The sequence below is a fragment of the Neoarius graeffei genome, chromosome 17, assembly GCF_027579695.1.
Source record: "Neoarius graeffei isolate fNeoGra1 chromosome 17, fNeoGra1.pri, whole genome shotgun sequence".
In the NCBI taxonomy this organism is placed as follows: domain Eukaryota; kingdom Metazoa; phylum Chordata; class Actinopteri; order Siluriformes; family Ariidae; genus Neoarius; species Neoarius graeffei.
Genome location: NC_083585.1, coordinates 9,710,725 through 9,735,908, shown reverse-complemented (window position 1 = coordinate 9,735,908; position 25,184 = coordinate 9,710,725). Strand labels below are relative to the sequence as shown.

Sequence of the window (25,184 nt, the reverse complement as noted above, 5' to 3'; positions counted from 1 at the left end):
AAACATGCATTCCGATATTTAATAAAATGAGATCAATAGAATTTTGATGATAAAAAAATTGCCTTCAGTTCTCCTTTCATGCTTTGGTGGACGCTACACTTTCATTCTGAACCACAGCAGAGATTTTACATTTTTATACATCATACGCCTGTTATAGTAGTTTCTTCGCAACCAGGTTGAAAATGAACCCATATTATTTTTATGAAGGTATCAAACATGAAGGTTTTCACAGTTATGGGTTTGTTTTGTTCCTTGTTTGCTGACCATGTGCTGTTTTTAGGCCTCTGTTGATTTGGTGTAGACTGACTGACCCTGCTGTTCTCGTACAATAAATAACGTTAATGAAGGGAATCTTAAAGCAAAGTGTTACACCATCTCTCGAACACGTGCGTGCTTGTTTTATCCTGGTCACCCAGTGGACCCAGATTCTATCCCAGGAACACAACCGAGGGAACGCTGGGCCGTCACAGACCATCACACACACACACTAATCATTCACATGCTCACACTGAGGAGAACTCACAGCAGCCAGTCCACCTCCACGTCTGCTTCTGGGATGCAGGAGGAAACCAGACAAAACTCACTGGATGTGCACAGAGACTCGAAACCTGAGCTCAGGATCCAACCAGGACCCCTGAGCTGCACTTCAAATAATACACTAAAAATAAATGAATACTAGCGGACACGAGTTAAAGCACTGTGTCCCTTAAAAAATTTTTTTTTTAAAAATCCCTCCATCACAAAACCAAGAGCATCATCATTTTCATGTCTTTTGCGATCCGTCTCTTTCGGAGTGACGGTCTTACTGATGTGCTGTAGACTGTAACCGAGTGAGAACGTGAGCTGTGTGATGGGGAAGTGACTCTTACAGACGGAGGCTCTGATGAACGGTGCTCTCAGAAGGTCCTCGAACTGGGAACACCACAGCATGAGAACAGAGAAGAGCGTTCCGGCCAGAGACGGGACAATGAAGTGGGGGTGAAACAGTTCCAGCATGTTCACTGCTCCCCTACACCGGGTTACACACGCAAGCGTTCAGGATCACAGGCGAGAGCAAAATTCAGCTCAAACCTCCGCACAGCCCTGCTGTATTCTGGGTAACGAGGTGGAAACGTCAGTCGCCGGGGGCAAGTGGGTTTTCTATCTTTTGATGTGGAGTTTATTTGGAGTTTTTTCTGATCGTTGGTTTTATTTGTACAGGGAGTGCAGAATTATTAGGCAAGTTGTATTTTTGAGGATTAGTTTTATTATTGAAAAACAACTATGTTCTTGATGAACCCAAAAGACTCATAAATATCAAAGCTGAGTATTTTTGGAAGTTGGAGTAGGGCTTTCTTAGTTTTAGCTATCTTAGGAGGATATCTGTGTGTGCAGGTGACTATAACTGTGCATAATTATTAGGCAACTTAACAAAAAACAAACATATACCCATTTCACTCATTTATTTTCACCAGGGAAACCAATATAACAACTCAACATTCACTAATATACATTGCTGGCATTCAAAAAAAACAAAAAAACAAATCAGTGACTAATATAGCCGCCTTTCTTTACAAGGACACTCAAAAGCCTGCCATCCATGGATTCGGTCAGTGTTTTGATCTGTTTGCAATCAACATTGTGTGCAGCAGCAACCACAGCCTCCCAGACACTGTTCAGAGATGTGTACTGTTTCCCCTCCTTGTAGATCTCACATTTGATGAGGGACCACAGGTTTTCTATGGGGTTCAGATCAGGTGAACAAGGAGGCCACGTCATTAATCTTTCTTCCTTTAGACCCTTTCTGGCCAGCCATGCTGTGGAGTACTTGGATGCGTGTGATGGAGCATTGTCCTGCATGAAAATCATGTTTTTCTTGAAGGATGCTGACTTCTTCCTGTACCACTGCTTGAAGAAGGTGTCTTCCAAAAACTGACAATAGGACTGGGAGTTGAGCTTGACGCCATCCTCAACCCGAAAAGGTCCCACAAGCTCATCTTTGATGATACCAGCCCATACCAGTACCCCACCTCTACCTTGCTGGCGTCTGAGTCGGACTGGAGCTCTCTGCCCTTTGCTGATCCAGCCACGAGCCCATCCATCTGGCCCATCAAGACTCACTCTCATTTCATCTGTCCATAAGACCTTAGAAAAATCAGTCTTGTGATACTTCTTGGCCCAGTCTTGACGTTTCATCTTGTGTGTCTTGTTCAGTGGTGGTCGTTTTTCAGCCTTTGTTACCTTGGCCGTGTCCCTGAGTATTGCACACCTTGTGCTTTTTGACACTCCAGTGATGTTGCAGCTCTGAAATATGGCAAAACTGGTGGCGAGTGGCATCTTGGCAGCTTCACGCTTGACTTTCCTCAGTTCACGGGCAGTTAGTTTGCGCCTTTTTTTTTCAACGCGCTTCTTGCGACCCTGTTGACTATTTTGAATGAAGCGCTTGATTGTTCGATGGTCACGCTTCAAAAGCTGGGCAATTTTAAGAGTGCTCCATCCCTTTGCAATATGTGTCACTATTTTTGACTTTTCTGAGTCCGTCAAATCCCTCTTCTGACCCATTTTGCCAAAGGAAAGGAAGTTGCCTAATAATTTTGCACACCTGATATAGGGTGTTGATGTCATTAGACCACACCCCTTTTCATTACAGAGATGCACATCACCTGGTATGCTTAATTGGTAGGAGGCTTTCAAGCCTATGCAGCTTGGAGTAGGCCAACATGCATAGAGAGGGTAATGTGGTCAACATACTCATTTGCCTAATAATTCTGCACTCCCTGTAGTGTTCTAAATTGTCAATAAGTAGGTTTAAATGTAGACGGCCTTTCAGATTTTTCAACTGTAGGTCATAAAAAGAATTTTCCCCAACATCCAATTATTTTTGTTTTTCCTGACCAAAAGCTACTGAATTCGAATCACAGACTTCCAATTTTATTCGTTTTTTTTTTTTTTTAAATAGAACAATTAATGAATTTATCTCCACGTGGCCCTAAATTCTCAATTTTTTTCCTGCTTCACCATGACCCAATTCAAGATACTACATCATGAATCACATCACGTGGTGGGCTTTCCCCGTTCACGCAAGGCATTGTGGGATACAAATTTAAAACAGGAGAGGGAAAAAAATGGAGGATGCGAGTGTGCGAATGAAACGTGAAAGAGCGACTACAGTAACAGAAAGCAAGAAGAAGAAAAGACGTTATGTTATATACGAAGGAAAGGAAACGCAGGACCAAACTAATAAATATCGGCGGTCAGCGAGCACCTCGGTGTGATCAGCTGTTCGTTTAGTGACAGAATGATGGAACTGTCAGTGCACGCTCAAAGGGAAACCTGTGGATGGCAGTAATGCAACACTGTGGATGCCAGCTGCCGTAAAACCCAAAAGAAGAAGGTAAACCTGCGCATGCGCACACGGACTTCCTCTGTCTGCTTGACAGCGCCAAGCGAGCGATTTCATGCACATTATTTGCTTTAATCCCCTCAAATTAAATAACTTCCCAGCCACAGAATGGCCTGATATTTTGCGAGATATTACAGAAACATACATCACAATCACCACATTTCAGACGGAACTAAATTTCACCGATTTTATGAAACCGAAAGGCCGTCTCGCTTTAACAACTAAATAAATAAATTAAGGCTAACACGATAACACATTAATGTAAATTCCTTTTAACATCACTCATTTTTTTACGTGTGATTTGACGCATGTGCGTCCTGTGCCCCCCGTCATAGTTTGGGAAATCAGGACGTGACGTAGTGCGAGTGAGCGATGTAGTGAGTAGCTGGTTGGTGTAAATCATGATAAAGTGCAATTATGTCCAGAATCAACTTCTATTCCTGCATTGTGACTGTTTACATAAAATGTGCGTTTTTTTTTTTTTATATGCTTTTGATGGTCCAGAGGGGAGAAGACGACGTGTTAAGATCCGTGTGTGTGAGAGAGCGTGCAGGATGCACACTGGAGAGAGTGCGTTTTATTCTGAGCAATGTGTGAGCTCTGTAAAGTGTGTATAAATGCAGTTTTTGCTCGTGAACGTTCTGTAGATTTAACAGTGAGTTTTTGCATTTTAATGGAAAACCTCTCTCTGAACACGTGGATTTATTTGAGTTTTGTATCTTTTTCTTCTTCATTTAAAGAGAGACGCTACTGTTGTCCAGAGTCCACATTACCGAGTGTGTTCACTTTATTGCATAGTTTGAGACTAGAAGTTAAGGACAGAACTCGAGGAAAATACTACACTGCTTTGTTCACACTGAATTGTGCTAAAGCCTCAAAATTATAAAGTTAATGCTGATTTAGTTTTTAAATTCAGTGGAGGAATAAAAAAAAAAAAAGCCATAAAAATACCTGTTGCCATGTCCAGCCTTATCCTTCCTGACCTGGTCACATACATTTGCATACAGCAGCAGATTTGTTCACGCCCACTCCACAACAACATGAGAAACATCACTAAGGTGCATTTAGAACAGATTAAAAATATGCAATTAATTTGCAATTACTCACAAGTTAACTATGGACAATAATGTGATTAATTGTGATTAAATATTTTAAATTGCTTGACAGCCCTAAAATAAATAAATAAAAATGTAACGCTTAACATTAACGCACTTCACAGAGCTGCACTAAGTACTGGTCAGATGATTAGTGTGCACAGAGCACATCACCTTTCACAACCTGGGTTACCTTCTATTACCAAAAATAAATAAATAAATAAATAAATAATATTATAATTAAAAAAAAAAAACTCCACACCCCACAACATTTATTTTCCCATTTTTTATCAACTTAAATATTCCTTTTGTTAAAAAAAAAAAACCTTTGCTTCACTTCCTTAATTATTTACACACATTTGTAAAGGTTGGAGTAAAACATAATGGCCTATTAACTAAAATATTCATTTTATTTAAAAAAAAAAAAAAAGTTAATAACAAATTGGCCTTTTCTTAATAAACTTTTCCGAACACTTGTACTTCTTCCATTTGTTTCTCTCTCCTTTATCTTCCAGCACTCTATAAAAAGAGACAGAGCTCGGATTCCTTGTTAAATCTTTGTGTAGTCAATCACACATCAGCTTTCATTTTTTTCTGCATGTGTTTTCATGGCATTAGAGCTGTGTTACTTCTTCCTACTGTGAAGTCATGCACATTCCTGCTATTGTACGTTATTGCATCCTCTGCTGTCGAAGCAACACAATCACAGCGAGGAAAAACTAAGATTATGCAGCCTGATAAACATAATTCATATTTTATTTCACTGATTCGAAATCATCATAAATTTGTATTGCGATTTATCGTCTCATGATATATAGTTAACAAGTTGCGCTGACTCGGAGCGGCAGCCTCTCCAGTAGCTCCATCTGTATCGTCTTTCTTTGACTTTAGCACTTTCTTTTAGTCTTTTTACAACTACACACACCTGGTGTGTATTATTATTATTATTATATCTTACGGATATTTCTGGTGTCAACATGCGGCGCAGCGGAGATTTTCGTGGTTATGCTCGGGAACAACTGCTCGCCCTACGACCGAGGGGACGCAAGGGCATTATCCACTCAATACCTGCGGAACCGAGGAGGCGGTACTGGGACTGCAGAGCCGGGGCCAAGCGCAAGGCTAAGAAGATGGAGGGGTGGTGGAGGTACAAACCCTTGGTTCCGTCGGTGCTTATGGGGAATGTGAACTCGCTAACCAACAAAAATGATGAGCTGGTAGGACTGCTGAAAACCCAGAGGCTCTACAGGGAGTGTAGTTTGTTGTGTTTCACGGAGACATGGATTAACAGCGACACACCGGATTGGATGTGGAGCTATCTGGATTCACTACAGTGAGAGCGGACAGGGACGCAAAGCTGAGCGGCAAACTCAAAGGTGGGGGACTCGCACTGTTTATTAACACCAGATGGTGCAACCCGGGATGCGTAAACATTAAAGGTGATCATCTGCTGCCGGGACATTGAACTGTTAGCGAGGAGTCTCTGACCGTATTACATGCCTCTGGAGTTTACACACGCCATTTTCACCTGTGTTTACATTCCTCCGCGTGTGGACGCTCAGGCGGCATGCGACGTCATTCACGCCACCATAGCAACGCTGCAGACACAACACCCCAAGGCTTTCTTCACGATCTCTGGGAATTTTAACCATGTCACTCTGGACTCCACTCTCCCTGCCTTTCATCAGTTTGTGGACTGTCCCACTAGGAAAAACAGGACCATAGACCTATTGTATGCCAATGTAAGGGACGCAATACAGGGCAATCCCACTACCACTGCTGGGGAGATCTGACCATAATCTGGTTCTCCTACAGCCTCAGTACAAACAAATGGCTCTGAGGCAGCCCACCACCATGCATTCATTCAGGGCCTGGTCTCCCGAGGCAGAGGAAACTCTTAAGGACTGCTTTGAGACAACCGACTGGAATGTATTGTTAGACCTGCATGGGGAGGACATCGAGGAGGTGACACACTGCATAACAGACTACTTGAACTTTTGCAGAGACGTTGCTGTTCACACAAAAACTGTACGCTGCTTTCCAGACAACAAGCCCTGGATTACCAGTGAAGTCAAGGGCCTCCTCAACCAAAAGAAGAGGGCGCTCAAAGACGGAGACAGGTCAGAGCAGAAGCGTGTACAGGGGGAACTCAAAGTCTGGCTAAAAGAGGCCAAGGAGTCATACAGGAAAAAGGTGGAACAGCAGTTGCAAGAAAACAACAAGAAGGAGGTCTGGGATGGGATGAAAACCATCACAGGCTGCAAGAACAACAGCGGCAGCTCAGCAGATGGCGCATGGACAAGGCAAACCAGTTTAACCACTTCAACAGGTTTGATTGTCCTGCTCCTGCTGCCCCCTCCTCCTGCAGCAGTTGTCACCTCGTCACAATCACCGGCAGATCAGCCCTCACCCCCACCATCATCATCATCATCAGAGCCATCAACACCTCCTGCAGACAGAATACACATCCACTCCCCCAGTCCCCCCATCTTCACCGCAGACCAAGTCAGGAGAGAGCTGAGGATACTCCACCCCAGGAAGGCAGCAGACCCAGACAAGATGTGTCTCAGGATGCTGAGGGCCTGCGCTGCCCAACTGGGGGAGCCCCTCCAACACATCTTTAACCAGAGTCTTCGCCTTGGGAGGGTTCCTGTCATGTGGAAGACATCATGCCTCATTCCAGTTCCCAAGAAAATACATCCAAAGGAACTGAATGACTACAGGCCAGTCGCCTTGACATCACACGTGATGAAGACCATGGAGCGACTGCTGCTGAACCTCCTCAGACCCCAGGTCCACCATGCTGAGGACCCACTGCAGTTCGCGTACCGGGAGAAGGTGGGAGTGGATGACGCCATCCTCTATCTTCTGCACAGGATTCACTCTCATCTGGACAAGGGGAGCGGCGCAGTGAGGATCATGTTTTTTGACTTCTCCAGTGCCTTCAACACCATCCAGCCCCTTCTACTGAGAGACAAGTTGCAGAAGATGGAGGTGGACACACATCTGGTCTCCTGGATCACAGACTACCTCACCGGGAGACCACAACACGTCAGGATTAGAGACAGCATTTCTGACACTGTGATCAGCAGCACGGGAGCACCACAGGGGACTGTGCTCTCTCCAGTTCTGTTCACTCTCTACACATCAGACCTCACATGCAGAAGTTCTCAGACGATACTGTGATTGTGGGATGTGTTCATGATGGACAGGAGGAGGAGTACAGGAGCCTGATACAGGACTTTGTGTTGTGGTTGGATTTACACCACCTGCAGCTGAACATTGGCAAAACAAAAGAAATGCTTGTGGACTTCAGAAGGTCCAGGCCGACTCTGCAGCCGACCTCTATTGAGGGGGTCGATGTGGAGATGGTCAGGACCTACAAATACCTGGGTGTACATCTGGACGACAAGCTGGACTGGACAGTGAACACTGATACCCTCTATAGGAAGGGTCAGAGGTTCTACTTCCTGAGGAGGCTCGGGTCCTTCAGGATCTGCCGAAAACTGCTGCTGATGTTCTACCAGTCTGTGGTAGCCAGTGTCCTCTTCTGTGCTGTAGTGTGTTGGGGAGGCAGCATTAAGAAGGAGAGACGCTGTACGGCTCAAGAGAAGGTGAGGAAAGCTGGCTCTGTGCTGGGAACTGAGCTGGAGTCCCTTACATCAGTGGCAGAGCGAAGGGCCCTGAGCAAACTGCTCTTAAATCATGGACAACGTTCACCACCCACTACACGGCGCCATCATCAGGCAGAGGAGCTCGTTCAGTGGCAGACTGTTGTCCCTGCCCTGCACCACGGACAGATTCAGGAAGTCTTTTGTCCCTCGGGCCATTAGACTGTTCAACTCCTCCCGGCTCAGCAAAAATAAGACTCTGTGACTCTGCTGTACTCAGGACTAGATACACTGCTCTTTTCATGTCCATTGCACTTCTCTGCTGCTTACATAGATGTACATTATATTCATAGATGGGTATATACAGATATTTGTAGATAAGCTGGTATGTTGTACTTTGCCTTATTATATACTTTATTATTATATACTGTTATATATTATACATACTGATATACACACACACACACACACACACACACTAACTTAATATTTATATATTAATTTAATATTATATATTGTATCCTATCACATGATTACATATACTATATGTACTGATATATACTTTAACTATGCCTATCATGTAATATACTATGCTTTTTATCGATCATATACCACTAAACACACTGCACATATATGTAACTGTCCACAAAGTATTTGCACTGCTCATTACACTCTTATTTGCACTGTGACTGGTTACTGCACGACCTCACGCCCTCCCACACAGAGCTGGATATTCCATTACTTGCTCTTATTGGTAATGTTTTATTTCTTTGGTATTTTGTATTTTAGTTTTTTATTCGATTTCCTTGTATAATGCTATTTAGTTTTGTATTGATCTTGTGCAACGTGGAAATGTTACTGGATACCTTGAATTTCCCTCTGGGATTAATAAAAAAAAATCCATCCATCCATCCATCTATCTATCGTTACATTCCTACCTGCTAGCACGACACCATGCGCTTAAATATGATGAGAGAAAATGGAGACTTCAGAGCTACTTCATTAGAAAAGGATAATTCGCATAAATTTGTTTGCCTGCTGTATTTTATTACATTACCTTAGCTACTTTTTGCTAATCTTAGACGAGTAATTTGTTTCTGGGCAACCCAACCATGCACTGAAAAAAACCTCACTGAATTTACTAAAACCGGTTCCCCAGTTACATTAAATCAATTTGTTTTCATGCATTTAATATGATCTTAGGAGAGCCATGGCCATCACAACACTGCAGGCTGAGAACTTTTACACATCACGGATTTGTATTCAGGTTTGTGAAACGGGGAAAGTGAAAAACAACAGTGCCAAACACACACATACAAGGTCAATCATTTTTATTTAATGGCTACAAAAGTGAATTACCCAACACGCAAAAGAATAAAAATTAAAATAAAAACACATGAACATCCTTGCTACTGGAAATAACAACTGACTCGATCAGTAGTACAGAAGTATTGATCCCAGCAATTCTTGGGTTTGACGTGACGTCACATCCGCCTCATTAGTTATTCAGAACTTTAGCTGGTGGTCTACCAAAGCTCAGTTGACAACACTTTGTTTGTGCGGAGAAGGTGCATTGCGCGCGTGAAAAATGTCTTACACTTGTGTTGTTTTAAGTTGTTCGAATCGATCAAACCGTGAAGCTGATAAAAGTTTCTTCAGGGTTCCCCGTGAAGTAATAAAAAGGGTGAACGAACACAGGATTTCACAAAGACGTGGAGAAAGGTGGCTTTTGAACCTCTCACTGAAATCGAAGAGAGCCGAGTCGAAGCATGCTGGAGTTTGCAGTGATCACTGGGTGAAAGGTTTATATCCCTCTCAGCTCAGTCCTTAGTGTTTTCCAAGTACTTTTCTCGCTATGTGTCGTTATTTTACGGTACTTTTTTTAGTCCCGAAGTGCTAAAGTCCCCAGCTGTTTCTTTGTTTACTCCTCACAAAGTCCATATGCATGAAGGTCGCGACAAAATTCTTCCCCAGCCGTACAGTTACAATGCGCCGTGATCACTTCTCCGTCTCGTTTAACTCAGATCCAGGTCTTTAAAGGGGTTTCTGATGATCTTTGTGAATGATTTAGCTGAGAGATAAGAGCCAACACAAGTGAGAATCAAGCAAACTGTTTGTTTACACTTCAACTTGCAGCGCTTCGTTGTAAAGTCACGAACAAAAAGCTTTAAAAAAAAAAAAAAACACTTACACGGGCAAAAACAAATACAGGATTCACTGGGCACCGACTTGATCCCGAGGTGCTTTACCCAGCCACATACAAAACAGTTGTAAGCCTCCGTACTCTTCCACGCTTTCATCTGTTTTGCGGTGTAGAAGGACGTCTGCAACACCAGATAGTTGGAGATGTCGGGGAACTCGACTGAAGGGTAGTTTTCGAGATCGTAAGACAAATCCTTCTTTCCCAGGCTGTAGGGGTCGATTCCATTGCACACAGCAATCTCCTGAATATATCTAAAGCCAGCAGCGGCTTCTACTGTAGATTACGAGCGTCCTCTGATAACTTATCGCTAGTTGTTTGCACTACGGCAGCCGTTTTACCAGAAGTGAAATTGCTAAGAAACTGACTGAAACCCAAGAATACTCTCATCTCAGAGAAGCGGATTAAACTGCTTTTACACGGGCACATGCCCCGGTGCAACTGTCTGTCTAAGCATGATTTGTTCCGGAACAGTTTGACACCGGTGGGTGTAACTTGCTCCACTTTACAAGGTGGTGCAACGTGTTCCAGGTGCAACGTGTTCACGCTTACTGTCTAAACACAATCAGTGGCTAGTAAGAGGGCTTACACGTGTGCGGTAACATTCATCCTGGTCATTTATCCTCTGGACAAGACCGCCTCGCGGCAAAATCAATGAGCAGTGCTTCTCAAGTGCTTTTCCTCGCCAAACTTCACCTTTAAACAATGGAGTCAAGCGATTCCCAAACCACTCGCACTGATAACTGGACAAAAGAAGTAGTTCTGACCCTCATCCAGTTGGATTTGGAGAAATTTGTGCCATAATGGGCTGATTTACCGCCGAATCACCAAGCATTTAAACAGAAACGAGCAGTGAGAGGATCGTAAACCAAGTTAAACACAAGCTCACTGATTTGCACATGCACACTTTTGGGTTTACCTGTTTAACCCTTTGGTGACTGACCCCTTGAAAATGGTTCCTCCAGGAACCATGACGTTTCAGTTGTCAAGACAACAGAAAAACTAAAATACAAATACAAGAGCATTTTGTTTTGTGCACAAGAGCATTGTGACGTATCTTTCTGTTTTTGTATTTTAGTTTTTCCGTTGTCTTGACAACTGAAACATCATCGTTCCTGGAGGAACCATTTTCAAGGGGTCAGTCACCAAAGGCCTCCGGCTTGCCACCAATACAGAGCAAGTGTGTAAACACGAAGGAACGCAGGCGCAACTTGTTCCCGCTGCTCATGTAAAAGCAGCTCTAGAGTGAAATTCATCACAATATGTGACACCTCACCGAATCCAAGGACGCGTGTCGGCCGAAACGAATCAGAGATAATCGCAAAAGAAGCAATTTTTTTTCGAAATTTGTGATTTTCGTTTTTTTCCATAATGTGCAAGTTGAGCTCTTGAAGAATGCAATCAGTATTTCAGATAATAGATTGTTTTGTTGGAAAAGCATACTTTTTTTGTTGCAAATTGTCTCGTTTTTGTCAGGACTGTAGCCTGGTGGGGGGTGCAGGTAAATTACCATATGGGCCATTCACATGATGATTTAAGTCTTTTTTTTTTTTGCCAATCAGCTGTATGATACAAGCTGAGCTCGTGGCTACTTAAGCTGCATACAAGCATGTAATTTCACTATGGAATGAGCAAGCTAAACAGAGCGCAGAGGAGCTGAAACACCGCGAAGCAAACAGACACACGGTTTTTACATCGGAGATAACCATTTCTAGCAAAAAAAACGCAACCAAAAAGTGTTCTAGGATTACATTCCATCGGAGGCATTGATGTGTGCAAGGCGCCGTTTCTCTTTCTGATGGGGTAAGTTTATTCATCTAAGGCTGTGTGGTTATTTTTGCATGTAACGGAGAGTGTTGTGGTTTGGTTACATGAAACTAGTTATCATCGTGCTATCTTTCTTTCTTACGGTGTGAGTAATTTGTTATTTTTGCATGTAACGGAGAGTGTTGTGGTTTGGTTAAGCCTAGGTCACAACCGGACGTATGATTTTTTGGCCGTGCGATTTTTGGCGTTTCCCCAAATCGCTGCGGGTTTTTTTTTGTTCATGGAGAAATACGCGCGTTGGCCGTAAGTTTGTCTTGCAACCTGAAAAAAACGTAAGCGCCCGTAGAGTTTGTTTGACATGACAAAGAACTAGGGATGGCGAAAACTAAAAAAAATCTTGACCGACCACCGAACCTCATTAGCCGGTTAAAGTCGGTTAACCTATGAGTTTAAACAGGGATGCAAACGGCGCGCCTTTTTCACGGCTCGTGCAGATCCGATTTTTTTTTTTTTGGGGGGGGGGGGGGGGGGGGCGTTGGAGTGTCTGAATAATTTCATCAGAGTAAATTCTGTATTAAAATTACTACATAAGCAAATGCCGTTACAGTCCATGAAAAAGCCGTGAAAAAGTCGGCATCTGCGCCTTTAGTTTGTGTGGAGAGATATGATCTGCAGTAACATGCATTGTTGGCTACAGACCGAAACATACTTTCAGAATGCACTGGCCAAGGCAGGACTAAACTCCATGTGCCTTCTAATAATAATTTTTAAAAAAAACAGAATAGTAATTTGTAAGCTAAAAAGCCTGTGTCTACACTTTTCTTTCACAGAGTGGCAGCGGGAGGGCGGGACATGACTGAATGGGTGTTTCTGATTTGTCAGCTGTCTTTAACTGGGGCGGGAGGGTGGGACATGACTGAATGGGTGTTTCTGATTTGTCAGCTGTCGTCCTTACACCGCATGGCATGCCCCAAGCGTTTACAAACACAGAATTCCAGGTTCTCCACTCCAAAATCGGCAGCTTCAAAACGATTGATTTTTTTTTTCCACCAACAACCAAAAAAAAAAAAAATTAACCGGTTGACGTTGATTCGGTCAACCACCGGTCAAACGGTCATCGGTTAACATCCCTACAAAGAACCTCTGCGGCCGGTCTGTGGCTCGAAAATCAGCACGTCACACGCGCGCTCTCGTGTGTTTCTTGCGTTTTTTGCGTGTAGACCGGCTGTAGGAGCACGGTACGGCCGGTTGTGACCGAGGCTTTACATGAAACTAGCGTTGTGTTAGTTGTGTCATCATCGTGCTATCTTTCTTCTTACGCTGTGAGTAATTTTTCAACCACAAAACGTTAAAGTATACTTTAGGACTTATTTTTGTACTTCATAATTGTGTTGGGCATACTTTGCATGGAAGGAAAATTGACGTGGTGATCTTTGTTTACATGAAAGTAGTATCGTGCTAGCTAGTAGGGGGTGGGGCTTTCCTTAATGTCATGCAAATGAGCACCATTATGTGCCCGCCCTGCACCCAGAGTAGCTGAGATGGAAAACTTTGAGGGCGAGTTTCTCCCTTTTCTGTTTTAAGAAGTATACACTTTCAAAAGGCCACACATTCTTCAAATATTGTCAGATCTCCACATGGAAGGCATCATTGGAAAGCTTAGAAACTGTACTTTCTGAATCGGTCAATAACTCAAAATGCCCCCGGGCCGACATGTGTCCCTGGATTCTGGATTTGGGCACATATATCAGACTGCACAGTGACCTTAAATTCAGTCTCTATACTCCTGTAGACCTGTGAACTTCCAAGCAGGGGGATCTTCAGAAACGTCCTTCGTGAGCGGTCAGAAAAGCTGGCACCCTAAAGCAGGAGGAGTTACTGTGGTTCCTGCTGAACCAAACCCATTCCAGCGGTTCCCCCGTCCCGAACACACAGCTCTGCTTTATTATTCATGTCTCGCTGTGTAAAAAGCAATTAAACCATAAAGCAGGAATTCTCTCAAGCTGAGTTTACATAAGACTCAGGAGCTGGGAGAGAAGTGCTGGAGCGGCTGATGGAGCCAGTGGGCTGAGAGTCCCATCAGGAAACCACGACTAATGTTTTCCACTGTCGGAGATAAAGAAATCCTTGGAGAGAACAAAAGAAAAAGAGAAAAAGCGGCAGCATGGCTTTCTGGATCGAAAGTGAGTCGCTGTCACATCACACAGTGACCACAGAGCGGTGCTCATAAAGCTACAACGAAGCGTCCCGTTGCCAGCGCCTCTCACCGCCTCCGTTTATACTGAATTTAAACATATAGGAGCAGGAAATCCCTGCCGAGTGAAAGAACACAGCGAGCCATTACGCCGAGGCAGGCAGTCAATAACGCGGGCAAAATGGAGGCCGAGAAAGTTTGGCAGTTCAGAGACAAAAGTGGCGTGCAGGGAACGAGGCGAGCCTGGAACGCACCGTGGGTTTACACAACCGCTCGATAAGCAGCGTGGAGAAGCCGAGACACAAAAGCTGCCACGATGTGGCCTCCCGGGGTGAAGTGGCTCTGACCACATACTGCCACGGAGGATGAAGAGATGGAGAAGCAGCACATCTGGGAACGAAAGTGTGTGTGGAAATGAGACGTAGCGAGCCAGAGCCTTATTGTTTACAATATGCAGTTCAGAAAGTAAACATGCAGAGAAAGAGGGATCTGGAGCATCTGCTTGTGTATTTAAACTTCACAACAGAGTCGTCCCAGACTGCGAAAACTAAACATTTCATATTCTCATGCAAACCAGACAACAGCACTCCAAGCTTTTCAAATCAAGTCCAGTGGCTCGACCGTAACGGCAAATCCATAAAGTCAGTCGTGCCAAGTGAGGAAATAACTGGACTTCAGCTGAACGTTCTTCACCATGGGACATAAAGCAGAGTCTCTGAAGCAGTGTGATGATGCAGGAAACTAAAAATACATGCAGGAGACGCAGAACTGCAGACAGGACCACAGTCGTTATCCACAGATTAGTGCCAACACACTCCTGTGCCTTCAGCCAACTTCCCATTCGTGTGTGTGTGAGAGAGAGAGAGAGAGAGAGAGCAAGCCTCGAGGTTACAGCCTTTAGTTTTTCAGGTGCCCATGTATCAAGGCAAAGAAACAGAGAGAGACAGACAGACAGACAGACAGACACACACACACACACAGTGAGAGAGAGAGAGAGAGAGAGAGAGAGAGAGAGAGAGAGAGAGACAGACAGACAGACAGACAGACAGCAAGAGACAGAGAGAGAGAAACAGACAGACAGACAGAGAGAGAGAGACAGAGAGAGACAGACAGACAGCAAGAGAGAGAGACAGACAGACAGAGCGAGTGAGAGACAGAGAGAGACAGACAGCAAGAGAGACAGACAGCGAGAGAGACAGACAGACAGAGAGAGAGCGAGAGAGACAGAGAGACAGACAGACAGCGAGAGAGAGACAGACAGACAGAGAGACAGACAGACAGCGAGAGACAGAGAGACAGACAGACAGACACAGCAAGAGAGAGACAGACAGAGAGACAGACAGACAGCGAGAGAGAGACAGAGAGAGAGACAGACAGACAGACAGCGAGAGAGACACAGAGACAGACAGACAGACAGACAGACAGACAGACAGACAGACAGACAGACACAGCGAGAGAGAGACAGACAGAGAGACAGACAGACAGAGAGACAGAGAGCGAGACAGAGACAGACAGAGACAGACAGACAGCGAGAGAGAGAGACAGACAGAGAGAGAGACAGACAGACAGACACAGCAAGAGAGAGACAGACAGAGAGACAGACAGACAGCGAGAGAGAGACAGAGAGAGAGACAGACAGACAGCGAGAGAGAGACAGAGAGAGAGACAGACAGACAGACAGACAGTGAGAGAGACACAGAGAGACAGACAGACAGACAGAGCGAGAGAGAGACAGACAGAGAGACAGACAGACAGAGAGAGAGACAGAGAGCGAGACAGAGAGAGACAGCGAGAGAGAGAGACAGAGACAGACAGCGAGAGAGAGAGAGAGAGAGACAGAAACAGACAGACAGACAGAGTGTGAGTCTGCCGAGATCGACTGGAACACAACAGCCACCCTCACTGTACAGAAACGTCCCTGAACCGCAGCACGTGACGGGGTTCGATCTCTCCCATGGGTCGGGCCGCTTCATGTGGGGAACTGGATTGCGATGTCTGGTGATTGAGGTCGTACAAGATATTTTAGCCTCCATGAACCCAAATCTGCAGCCACCCGTGAGGGAAACTGCTCCGAAATAGATGGTGTGGGGTCAAATCCATCATCTCTCAGTTCAGTTCCAAAGCTGTTTCACAGAGCGCCGTGTGAGGGTTACACAGGGTGGGGACACCTGCAGCACGGCGCCACGACACCGCCATACATCAGGATCACGCCCAAACACGCGACATCGTGCGAATCATGATAGTTTCTTATTCATTTTTTAAATAATAAATACTTTTTTTTAAATAATTGGAAATCACTCATAAGCATGAGTGAGTGTGATGAAATTTTGTACTTTTGGACTTTGTATATTTTTGAAGATGTGATTTTTTTTTTCCTTTTCAGTGTTAGTTTTGTATATTTTTTTTAATTCCAATTTTGAACATTTTTTAAAAACAGAAATGATGAAATATTCAACATTCCTTATTAATTTATTTACAAGTTTGTTTGTTTTTTTTAATTCAACATGACTGTGTATACCAAGCAAATGCATAGCGCTCCCTCATATATATAAATAAAACCGTTATTCCACGAAATTGAGTCGTACATGAGCTGATGGGCGACGAGGCGCGTAGCACCGAGTTGTCTATAATCCATGTACGATGAGACTGAGTGAAATAACTGTTTTATTCTCTCCACATTCACTGGGTTTTGAGAAACGGAGCATTTTTAAATTTTTGCAAATTCGATAAATAAAAACTTTATACAAAACGTCCGACAAAATCATTTCCACTTAGAATGTAAACAAACCGGCAAAATGACAGGAGCAATTTGTGAAAAATGCGATAATAATAATAATTCATGAAAAATTTATTTTAAAAAATATAATGTTCTTACCATCAAATACTTTTATTCCATATTTTGCTGCTTTTTGGGGTTTTTGTTTTCGAGTAGAGTTATTTCGTTCTCGGTTGGTTCAGTAACACTCAGCCATTTTGTTTTTCTCTACTCACAGTATATGAGCTGATATCCTAGTAGTAGAGTAGCCAATCAGAGCGTGTGATTGCTCATATCCAGTGAGTGTGAATAGAATAAATGAGATTTTGCCATAAAGTGATATTGTGGGCATCATAATACCTTGTTATTATTATTATTATTATTTTACAATAAAATTTTTTTTTTAATAAAATCACAAACTGACTTGTGTAAAATAAAAAATAAAAACTGTTGTAAATGATCTATACATACATTTAAATATACATATATACACACGTCAACACACTCCTCCCTCATTTGGTTTGTGTGTTCTCTTATCCATGTTGATGGGCGACTAAGGGAATTTGGACTCCGTGTCACCTCATATTTGTCCCCCAGTTAATCAGGAAGTCATGGATTAGAACTTGAAAGTTCCTACACGCTCCAATCAACTAAAACATACTGTACAATTTAAAGGGGAGACATGCTTCAGTTACATTGTGTTCACTGTAATTTCCAGGGGTGCCAATAATAGTGGCAGATGTGTTTTTGTTGAAAATAATTATTTCTTGATGAGGGATCTGTTTTCCTCTGAATAAATTTATTGCAATTAAAGGCTGGATTTTCCTCATTTTTTCAGTCCGAGATGTAGTGACTTCAGCAAAAGGGGGCGAGCACGCTGTGTGTATGTGTGTGTGTGTGTGTGTGTGTGTGTGTGTGTGTGTGTGTGTGAGATTGATGCTGTGTATCTTAGAAATGCCTTAAAGATTCACGCCTAATTGAATCCATGATTCAGTCTGAGCTTGATTCAATCTGTCATGATGTAATTCGAAACAGATTCTTTATGCAGTCTGATGGATCCATTTTCCTTTCTAAAGCTCCTTTGGGATTTTAAAGCGTCCCTTCACTGTAGTCCACAATGAAAAACACTGAGCGTGAACAGATTTCCATTACAGGTTATCAGAATGAATGTTCCTGTACATGTATTATAGTATAATGTCTATACAAAATATATGTAAATATATTCAAAGGTGAAAAATAAATCTTTCCAGGATTTAGCATGTTATACAATCAGAAGCCTAATAAATATTTCTTGCCTTTTTTTTTTTGTTAAACGGCAGGATCGTGGTCTGAATAAATGCACCTCATTTTAACTGCTTCCCAATTGAATTATTCGAATGGTCAGGAATTGTAAATATTTTACACAACTAAAATATTATGCGTGCGAGTGATTCGGATTCTTTTTCCCACTCATGCTCCAACAGCAACAACCACCACCCTAATGTCTTCTGGAAAAGCCTGCTTGCTCAAGTCATTGAACAGCACCAATGGCTATCTGGCTATCTGCTGGTACCTCGTATAGACCCCTTTCACATGACGTCACCGCGCCGCGAGATTTTGTTAGGCGCCATATTGGAAGACCAAGTACATGCACTCACAATATAAAACAAAGTACGAGCGAGAGTAAAGTGACACGATGGATGATAATTCTGGTTATGTGAGTACATTACCAGCTGCAGAAAGGGCACGGTATGTGGAGAAACTGGCTGTGATTGATGGGTTTGACCCATATGATAAGACTCGCGGCAAGGGAGAATGGAAACATAAGGAGGACCGGACACCAATTCTGCCATCTGTTTGCTACCCAGACATTGTAAACTATTTGTTGTTTACACCCAGTGCCTACACTCAGTGTTCAAACTATGCCGATATTTTCGGGGGGCCCCTTTTTTTCCCTTGGGGCGTGGGGGTGGGGGCTTGCGCTTGTCTCGGAGCGCGGCTCTCCAAACACGTGAGAAGCCTATCTTACGCACATATCACGCGGACTCCACACCTCCACACACGCATCGCGTCTGAAGTCATAACTCATCAGGGGAAATCGTGTCCGCATTGGCATGTTCAAAAAACAACCTCGCGTCAACAATGATACCACACGCAAGAACAAAAAAAAAAAAAAACAGTCAGGCTACTCAACAACCAACCTGGCAGCAGCGAGCAAGCCCCAAACCATCCTAAATTATTATTATTATTATTATTAAATTGTAGAAGTCTGGGAGGCTTGCTCCTCATACAGTTATCAACTTGGGGCCAATTTAGCATGTTTTAAATCTGAATTTCTTGCGTTTGCTTACCTCAAAGTGTCCGCAGAACATGCACAGACTTATCCATTATATCCACAGCTTTTTGCCAAGTCTCTCACAGGTTTCTTTCAAGTCTACTGTTGGGCCAATAAATCATAAATAAAACAGCTCAGATTTGTTTGTTTAAGTCGTTTGCCACTCCACTTTATTCTCGTGGGTTCACATACCGCTGCCGTTATTATCCCCTTATCACGAGTTTGTTGGTCTTCCAAAATGGCGCAGGGTCTGTTTACTTCCGGTTTCGGGTGACGTCAGTGAAAGGGGTCTATAGTGAAGGCTCCATCAGGGGGCGGAACCTTTTCTTACAAAGCCCCACAGTTATGGAACAGCCTTCCAAGTAGCGTTCAGGAATCAGACACAGTCTCAGTGTTTAAGTCTCGGCTGAAAACATATCTGTTTAGTCAAGCCTTGTGTTAATGGTGTTTATGAGGTAAAGGTGTAGATCTGGAGGATCCTCAGACAGAGTGTTTTGGTAAACTGGGATGTATGGATGCTGTCAGTCCCCACTCGCTTGCTCACTCGAGTTTGTTGATGGTGTAGTGGCTGCTGCTTTATGTCCCGGGGCTCCCTCATGCCTGTGTTACCTTCTGGCTCTCTCCTTTTAGTTATGCTGTCATAGTTAGTTTTGCTGGAGTCCCTGCTTGCTCTCAGTGCAATATGTATACTGCTCCTACTTATTCAGGTGACATGAGCAGGCCTAGAAATTCATATATTTTTTCACCAGCCAGCCAGACTAGTTCCCTTCCAAAGTAACTCGCCAAACAGAAAATCAACTCGAAAAAATTTGTTCATGTATGAATTTTAGGGTGTATTCAGACCAGGATAGTTCGATAGTTCACTTGCTTTGGTCCGAACCAAATGTTTTTTTTATTTTTTCATTTTGGTGCGGTTCGCTTTCACACTGTACATTTTAGTAAGCGGACCAAAATCTGTCAACAAAGCCGCGCGCCCTGAGGTCGTTCAGCTATTGGTCAGAGACGACACGCGCACAAAGCGTTAAGTTCAAAAGTAGTCATGGAGGCTTTCCGTGCTGTTATTCTTTTTAATGTCATCAAAGCTATATGTTTTTTCCAGTTTTCACAATTGTGCGATTACTATGCTGTTGTACAAGTAATTTATCAACGACGACAACAAAGGGCAAGGCGGCTACGGAGGATAGCGCTGATGAGCGCACATCATGTTGTGACAGTTCTGGCTCTTCACGCAATAGATGAATTTCTGTTTTGCGTCGCTAGTACCGCCACTTTTTGAAAGAATGTCCCTGATTTTAATGTAGGTCTGACGGAGTTTCTTCACTTTTAGCCGACATTGTTCTGGGGAGCGTGTGAACCCCTTCTCCTTCATTTTCTCACTGAATACAGCAAACACGTCGGCATTTTTGTGTGTTCTCTCCAAAAGCTCAGATATGTGGACATCTGCCCATATATCCACAAGGGTACGCGTTTCTTCCTCGGCCCACGTTTGCCCCCTACTCATTTTTTGTACTCGCCTACCACTGGTGACTGAACGACCCTTGACAACCGAAACAGTGTTTGCACTTTGCGGTGGAGTGTCAAGACTCTGTTTCCCATAATGCTCGACAAACGACGGAAGCTCCCGAGGTACAAAAAAGCAAAACTGTCAGATTAGGTCCGGTCTGCTTTCACACCTCCAAAAGATCCGCACCAGGGTTCCTTTGGTCCGGACCGAGTCCGACCTTGCAGCTCGGTCTCGGTCCGCTTGTTTGGTCCGGACCAGAGTTCGGTGGTTTGTATTCAGACCAGCCCAAAAGGTCCGGACCAAGGGAAATTTGGTTCATTTGGTCATTTGGTCCGGACCAAACAACATAGGTGTGAATACGCCCTAACTTCTGTCAAAAATAATACAAAAGAGAGTAGTTACCATTGTTCATGGCTACTGTGCATTTATTTCAGGACCCGAGTATTTTGATACTGTTGTTAAATACATAAATAAGAACAACACAGAGCACCATAATATAATATCAACAAATAATAATATATTGGAAAACTTGGCAACTTGGTGTATGAGTATTGAAAACAAATATACTTACTATCATGACTATAGCACCCAAAATGTGTCCAGCATGCTTTCTGTATTTAACCATTTATGAGAGAGAAAGCATTAGGAGCTTCATATTGACTAGGAATCAACTTGAAAAAAATTAATTATTCCATAAAAATCGTATCGCAGCCGAGGCCTACCCTGCTCCCACATTTGCTTATAAGCCCTTTGTCGTTTCTCCTTCTCGTACGCTTTATCGGTGGCCTTTTTCTCCTCTTCAGACCGAGGTCACTTTGTCCCCGTCTCTGGCGGTTTCTGCACACCTTTCAGAAAATTCCACATCGCAACGTAGCTTTGGCAGATGTAGATGTAAACAACAACAAAAATGCGTGTTTAAATGGGCGATAATGTGGCCACATCTGTTGAATTTGATAACGTGATTACTGCGATATTCAACGAGACGCATTATATGCATGCGCAGTGGTGAAAAAAACGACAGCCTGACTCGTACACGATATGATTCGGAATTCTTCAGTATTTTCTGTCCTGCCGATAAACACATCGATTAACACAGACACGGCACGCACTTAATATGTGGCGGCTTTAGTTGACGGTGTGTCTGAATCTTCGCTTCATATATATTTATTTTCAACTAGCCAGCTGAGCTGGCTAGTGCCAGGAATTACCCGCCAAATGACACATTAAGTCGCCTCGGGCGACCGGACCACCGCGAATTTCGAGCCATGCATTAGGCATACCTAACAACCTGTGTTCTTTCTCTCTCTCCCCAAATCTGTCCCTCTGAGTTACATGTCGATCCTGGGATCGAGATGCTGAACCTCTTCTGCTCCTCGGACCTGCCTGATCCATCCTGGTGCCCTGTGTCTGGTTGGAGTCTTATCACATCGCTCCTGTGGAGGACGGCCCCATGTGGACAGTTGAAAGTCACACCTGGAGGACGCTCTGGACTCTTACAGTAATGCTTTTATGGCTGAGGACTACAGTTGACTTGCTAATTTTAGGACTGCAGTTGTCATGAACAGTTTTGCACTCAAGTTTCCATCAATGAAGAGTTTATAACATCAACGAAACTGACTTCATGTTAAAACTGTTAATATTATAGTCAGGCTGTCTGTTGTTGCCCAAATGAGGATGGGTTCCCTTTGGAGTCTGGTTCCTCTCGAGGTTTCTTCCTCATGTCGTCTGAGGGAGTTTTTCCTTGCCACCATCGCCACAGGCTTGCTCATTGGGGATAGATTAGGGATAAAATTAGCTCATGTTTTAAGTCGTTCAAATTCTGTAAAGCTGCTTTGCGACAATCAGTGCGTTTACATGCACATAGAGAAAATCGAATTTCTGCCGTTGCTCGACTGAAATCGAAGTTCTAAATGCCATGGAAACACCTTAGCTAGGCTGAAATTGAACCGAACTTGATTTCTCGTAATCGAGCTACACGACCTAGATTATGCGATTTTTGCCGAGCTACTTGGTGCATGTAAACCCTATCGAGCTACGTAGTCGAGCTACTTACTTCAGCACTGCCCCTTCCGGAAGTGACGAGTGACGAGACCACAAGCGGGAAACACGACAGCCTCGGTCGGCATGACAACAGTAATAGCGAGCAGCAGAAGAGGTCAGGAGGAACAAACGAAGAAGAGAAAATGGCGAGCAGAAACGCGCACTTCTGGAGCAATGAGGAGACAGAGTTCATGCTCATTCAGCTTAAGGAGTTGAATATATTAAAATTCACGGACGGGAGAAAAACGCGCAATGGAGAACACGGAACTGATAACTTTGTTTACACTCTTGAATAGCTCTTCTTCATGACGACAACCGGAAGTGTACCAACACGATGGGGCGTGTAGCGCCACCTGTTGCTCACAAAAGTGTACCTCACACAATAACTCGATTTCCTTGTGTGCATGTAGGATTGGATTTCTCTGGCACCCCTGCTGGGACCCTTTGCTCGATTACCGACAGCAGCTCGATTTGGATGTGCATGTAAACGCACTGACTGTTTATTGTTAAAAGCGCTATACAAATAAACTTGACTTGACCAGCACCAAGCCTCCTCCCGTGCACTCGTAACCCCCCCCGTGGAATAGAGCATGCAGCCGGTGCAGTTCCAGCAGCCGCCTATACGGGACACATCTCATTAAATGCCCTTCTACCTTAACAGGATTAAGTGCTTCCTGTGTGCTTTTAACTGCCACTCACACTAATGCACTCGAGCAGCCCTGGGATGTGGCGTTTCCTACAACACACACACACCAAACCGTTATTTGTACACATGCGGTTTTATGGTTATTGTTCCCTGGAGCTGGTGGATGTGTCGGGGTGGAGGGTGGTGGGATGGCGGAGTAACTCTTACCTGAATGTGGGTTCACAGCACTTCAGTGCGCTCGAGGAAGTGTGTTTAGTTACACTGGAGCACCAAGCACAGACGGCTCTCTGACCCTGGGTCAGAATCGGCACGTTTTGTGTCCAAGTTATTATTTTCTTAATCTGTAGTAGCCCAGCAAACAAGCAGATCCAACAATCAGAAAAAGGTACATTTATATTCATATATGGCCCTTTTCCACTACCCTTTTTCAGCTCACTTCAGCCCGACACGGCTCGCGTTTCGACTATCTAAGAACAGCACGACTCGGCTCGCTTCAGCCCTGCTCAGCCCCCAAAACTCGCATGGTTTTGGAGTGGGGTTGAAGCGAGCCAAACCGAGCTGAGTGAGGCTAGGGGCGTGAGGAGACACTCCCCTGTGCACTGATTGGTGAGGAGGAGTGTCCTCACATGCCCACACACGCCCTGCGAGCACGCTGGGATCTGTAAACACCGTAAACCCGGAAGAAGGAGAATTACGAGAATTATGAAGCCTTATGCGCCTCGCCTCATCTATACGCTCTTGCCAGTATCTGTCCGCGTTGTCGGTGACAACAAGCCACAGCACCAAGACCAGCAACACTAACGACTCCACGTCCTCCATGTTTATTGTTTACTCTCCGGGTTGTGAGACTACCGCTTAAAAGGTCACTGATGTCACTGTTTGCGCCGCCTAACGACATCACCTGACGTCCACCCACTTTCGCTAACTCCACCCAATGTGTCCACCCACTTCCAGCCAGCACGGTTCAGCGCGGTTGTAGTCGAAATGCAACTCCAACAGCCCCGCTCAGCTCGACTCAGCACGGCACGGCTCAGCCCGACTCAGCCGCGTTGGTAGTGGAAAAGCGGTAATATACACACTCACCGGCTACTTTATTAGGAACACCCCATCCATCCACCTGCTGTTTTCTAATCAGCCGACCCTGCGACAGCAGCACGATGCATCAAATCACGCAGATACAAATCAAGAGCTTCAGTTAATGTTCATAATGTTCAAACATCAGAACGGGAAACATTGTGATCTCACAGTGTGGTGTGACTTTCTTTCTTTCACTGTGGTATGGGTGTGGTGTGGTTTGAGCCAGATGGATCATGAAGATTTGAGTATTTCAGAAGCTGCTGATCTCCTGGGGTTTTCACACACAACACAGTCTCTAGAGTTTACACAGCACCATGGTGCAGAAAACAAAAAACACTGAGTGAGTGAGCGACAGTTCTGTGGGTGGAAACAAACGCCTTGTTGATAAGAGAGGCTCAGAGGGAAATGGACAGATTGGTTCGAGCTTTTTTGCCAGGAAGGATATAGCAACTCGTATAAATCACTCTTTACAACCGTGCTGAGCAGAAAAGAATCAGCAGAACAGAACAACACACTGGGTTCCACTCCTGCAGCCAAGAACAGGGATCTTAGCATCAAGAACAAGTTCCTCGTGAAAAGTGGCTCGTGAGTGTATTTATA

General features: G+C 44.1%; 1 protein-coding gene across 2 annotated transcripts in view; it reads right to left on the bottom strand.

Moving 5' to 3' along the window:
• The window catches only part of nxn (nucleoredoxin), a 202,645-nt gene that overhangs the window by 93,456 nt on the left and 84,005 nt on the right, over positions 1-25,184 (bottom strand). The window lies entirely within an intron of this gene.